This window comes from Papaver somniferum, chromosome 10 (assembly GCF_003573695.1).
Source record: "Papaver somniferum cultivar HN1 chromosome 10, ASM357369v1, whole genome shotgun sequence".
Lineage (NCBI taxonomy): Eukaryota > Viridiplantae > Streptophyta > Magnoliopsida > Ranunculales > Papaveraceae > Papaver > Papaver somniferum.
This window is the reverse complement of record NC_039367.1, coordinates 126123949-126129145: the sequence shown is the minus strand read 5'-3', so window position 1 is coordinate 126129145 and position 5197 is coordinate 126123949.

Genomic DNA, 5197 nt, shown 5'->3' with positions numbered 1-5197 from the left:
GTGAGAACGAGATAACTGATTCATGACACGTGCAAGGCATGAGTTCTGGAGCAAGAAGCAAAGACAAGGCCAAAGTTGTCAGAGTCAAGAGTTGAAGATCGAGAGATAACAAAGATCACGGATCAAGCAACTAAATAACTAACAAAGTAAAGTTTGAGTGTATCATGACGTTACCTCTAGATATACATGAGTTTACCCATTAGACATACTTTTAGCGTGATTCATACGCCATGTAACTGTGTTAGAGCATTGCTCGGTCGAACTCACATGTTGCTATATCAAGCTTGTTGTCAAATTTAGTTGTCAAAACTATATCTTGATTTCTAGTCTACAATTAGTCTAGTCTCGGTCTAGGATATTGTAGTTGAGAAACTAGCCAGTCATCATTTGCGTTCTACCGTTTGAAGGCGAAGATCGACCGAAGCTTTTGGAGAACTTCATCAACAAAAGGTAAATGAAGATTGTACCACCTATTTCTCAAGTTATATTCACTTTTTCATACTTGAGATGATTGTCGCATAAATAATTAGATTAGCTTGCATAGACAAGAATTTCGAGTCAAGAACTAACTATTTAGTTTACGAATTTCTCGAAATATAATGACTAAGCTTAATGAACATTTGTTCATACTTGATCAATTTCGGTGGAGAATAATTTATTATTCGGAACCAAATCATGATTCAACTTTTTCATTCAAAAACAGCATGAAACAATGATATGTGGCATTGATGTTATTCATGAATGTTTTGAAATGATTTAGAGAAATATAGGACTATTATATTGGGAATACAAGACCGCGTTGTAAGAGGGAAAACTGTTATATATCTGAAGCCGTATTACATGTACTTGTACACGTAGCGGAGTAGTTATATATCGACTTTCAGATTTGTGTGATACGCATACTTGTATGCATATCATGGGAAAATCTAATTGTTTCGTGATCCGTATAGATATTCGTATACAAACCATTTAGAATTGTGGTAAGGGAACCGGGTTAAAGTATCAAACTGGTATGCAAGCCAATAAAGTTCTACGTTCTAGAACCAGTTTAGTACCCAAATCGGTACGCCAAATGAAATGTTCTATGAACTCCAGAACCAGTAAAAGTCTTAACTTTGCAAACCGGTACGTGAACTGAAAAGTTCTGTAGACTCTGGAACTTTGAATTACATCAAAGTTTGCAAGCCAGTACTTGAACCGAAAAGTTCTGTAGACTCCGGAACTCGGTAATTGCTTATAAGATTGCAAACCGGTCCACGCACTGTGACTGAGCCGACTCACGAACGGTTCAAGTATTTGTACCTTGTACATTTATTAGAAATAACTTGTGCCTAATGACACGCATTGCAACATTTATGTTACATACCTATAACATCGTTTTCTAATAATGTTTAAAAAAAAGGAGAAAATGAGTAATGTAATATTTATCTAACATAATTAATGCCTCTTGTGGCAATATAGTGGACCTCTAATGTGTTCTCTGCCTAGGCCAGGTCCCACATATTTTTTATTAATTCTTAATAATTATTTTAGGACTAATTCAGAGGACATGTACATGTATATGTCGTTGCCCATACATCCACTTTCCTTATCATTCAAAATTTAAAAAAAAATGTTAAATTAAAATATGAAAAGTAACAGTGAAAAAAGGTTAGCATTTGTCTCATGTAAAAAATATTAAAACAAATAAATATTCTGGCAATATTTCAGCCCAAAATTTACGTGATTATTTACTTCCCTTCCTTTGAAATTACAGATTTTCTCAAAACTAACAACTTCCTTTAAATTTTCATCGATCCTTACTACGTCTTTGATTTTCACTCCACATAAGTTAATAACATTGTCCAAATTCTCAAGTGATGCAGATCAATTGAATGAATTTTGAATCTGTTCTTTGATTTTTCATCTCATGTCTACTGAAAATTTTGGAGAGACGATTCAACGAATTTATATACCAAATACGTGATACGTAGTTGAGGAGAAAACATGCAAAAACCCATTGCATAACTATGATTCTTTGCACATGTTTATCAATTGAAGGGGTTAATTCATAGGAATAAAAATGGTGGTTGTGATTCCTTGCACCAAACGTCTTCACATCACCAAGGTAATTTCCAAAAAAAAAAGTGCTTTGATTTATTGTCCTTGCATACTATAGGATTTTGTTCTTCATAAATGAGTTATATTTTTTTACTGTTTTTATTATTTATTTATTTTTGATTGGATTTGCTTCATTGATGCATGATTTAAATAAAAAGACAATGGACTATCACGGATTATCTCTATAAATCGTGTTTTTTATGCAATGTCCTTCAATGGTTGGAAAAAACATAATTTTCATTTAATTTTTTGGATTTAATTGAAATTTTGTGATTCTTGATTTTTAAGAATTTTTTGGTGTTTTATTTATTTGTAGATGGAGAATATAATGTAAAATATCAAATAATGAGATAGTTAAAGCTAAAGATCTAAATAATAAATCACATTTAATTCAATTTTTATTCATGATCATAAATATGAGGGAACCCACTCAAAGTGTATCCATAAAGAAAGAGGTTACAACTCTTATATACGTTGGGTATCTTTGGCTAGGATGAGACTGGGATGGTCGGATGCAATGTTTGTCTTTCAAAATGTTATCCGTCCGTCTAAACTCAAAAACCCCTTCTGTTTTGTATTATACACAAACTATGTCGATTTTGAAACAATTGCAATTAAATTATTTCTATGAGATGATTTTCATTTGATCAATTCTCTAATTAACACTAGACTCATTTGATCATATAATTGTGACTCAAGATTTATGTATTTGTGAATATGAAAATGAGTGTTAAGCTTTTAAGTTCAAATCGGCTAGTTTCGGCTAACCATGTTGGACATAGTGTTTATACACGGTTCGATTACAATTTACCTAACCATGGTGTGTATCTTATTTATGTGAATAAGATTCAAAGCTTTCATTTAACGGTGAATATTGTTTACTTGGTTCCAAAGCTATCTTAGCTTAAACCTAAAACAACCTAGACTTTGAAGTCTATATAAGGGGAACTCTTGGCAACTGGGATCTTTAAATTCTGACATTAGTTTTTGGTGTGTCCTAATTGTATCTAGAGTCGTCCTCTCCAGAAGCCCTTTTAGGGTTTAGCGACTACAAAGACTTGATTGGGATTCATGAAGCCAGGTCCAGTTATCTTTTATCTTGATAACTCGAGTATCTTGATCTTGATTGTTTGTAGAGCTTGCTCCATCAATCAAGATATATAGTAATCACAAAGTTCTCTTCATCTCAGACTTTGTGATTCCACAAGTTTTATACTTGTGAGGTGAGTAATAATCTAGGTTGCACTTCGGGTTGCATAAGTCCGGATTTTGAGGATAGCCAGACTTCGGTCAAAGTTGTTATTGATTTCTATCACCTGGATCTTTCGTTTGATATGATCATCCGTTTAGATCGTAAATCAGGAAATCAATTATAGGTTTAATCTGTGGGAAGCAGATTTAGATTAAAGTCTTCAATTGTGTTGAAGCAACTCTTAGTTTATGTGACTCCTTCTAAGGGAATCAATTTCTGCATTTTTTGTTTCCTCGTTAACAAAATTTCTGGTATATGTGCTATTTCTTTTTCCGCATTATATTGTTTATCTTTATAATTGAAATATCACAGGTTGCGTTGATTAATCAAAGTAGATACTTTCAACCTAGTTTGTTGGATAATACTTGATTGATCCTTGGATATTGGTATTTGGTACCGTCCAAGAGCTCTTTTTATAGTTAGGTTCACGGATTCAGTTATGTAAACTTTCTAACAACAAGAGAGAGAGAGATATAACTCTAGACACTTTCCTTGATTGAGTTTTTACTCTCGGAGTTGTGTTGGGTTTGTCCATACAGATTTCCTACGAAAAAGTTGGTGGTGTATTTTGGTACCCCCAGTGTTTTCAATTGGTATCAGAGCAGGCAAACACGTTAAGACCTAATAAGTATGTGTTTGAAGCAGTCTGACTATATGGACATGAGTGCAATCTCTATAAACGTACCTCCAGCGTTTGATGGCTCAAATTACTTATGGTAGAAAATCGCTATGCGTTCCTTTTTACAAGCCCGTGACTTTGAGACATGGAAACTTGTAGTTATTAGATACTGCGCACCAACAATTGTTGTAGACATAAACAATATTGCGAATCCATTAGGAGAAAATAGTGAATCTGAGATACGTGATGCAAAGCATAATTCTGATGGGTTGAGCGCTATTATCCATGCCATAAGCCAAGATATTCAACACCATGTGACTTCGTGCACTAAGTTTAAAGATGCTTGGGATATCTTAGAAACCGTATTTGAAGGAGATACCTCAGAGAAAGATGCTAGGCTTCAAAACCTAACTTCTGACTGGGAAAATCTTTGTATGTCTGATGAAGATTCGTTTGAAGAATTTTATTAAAAGGTGTCTATATTGTTAATGCTTGTTTTGCATTAGGGAATACTATCCCCCAAAAGGAAATTGTGATGAAAATTCTCTGATCTTTACCAGCGAGATACGAGTCTAAGAGACATGCCATAATGGAAGGGAATGACCTTGATACACTTTCCTGGAACACTCTTGTTGGAAACTTAAAGATCTTTGATATAGAACACAAAAGAGATGATCATTATATTTCAAAAGTGGGAAGATATTTTAATGATAAACCTCTAAGTCCTGAAAAAATTGATGAGAAAAGTTAGAATATCCTTAATCAAACTTTGTCACTGTTTACACAATAGATGAAGAAAAATCTTAGATAGAGAAAGAGGAAAAATCATAAAAAAATCATCAATCAAGAATAAGGATAAAAGGGTTCAAATGGAAAAAGATGCTATAGTCTGTTCCAAATGTCTTGGTCATGGTCATCACATATCCATGTGTCCCAACAAGGACTATTGTGAGAAAACTAAGGCCTGGATGGCAACCTTAGACTATTGTCCCGAGGATGAATCACCCAATGCAGTTCTTCTCACATATGTTGATAATGAACAAGTTCATGATTCAAAAAATGTTAGCAAATCCACATTGGAAAATTCACCTTCCACAAAAGAGAGAATCGATCTCTTGAGTGAGGAAATTCTTTCAGTGAAGGCTGAATTCCAACAAAAAAGGGACATGTGGACTAAAAGAATTGAGAATCTAGAATGTGAATTCCAAGGTATTAATACACGTTTT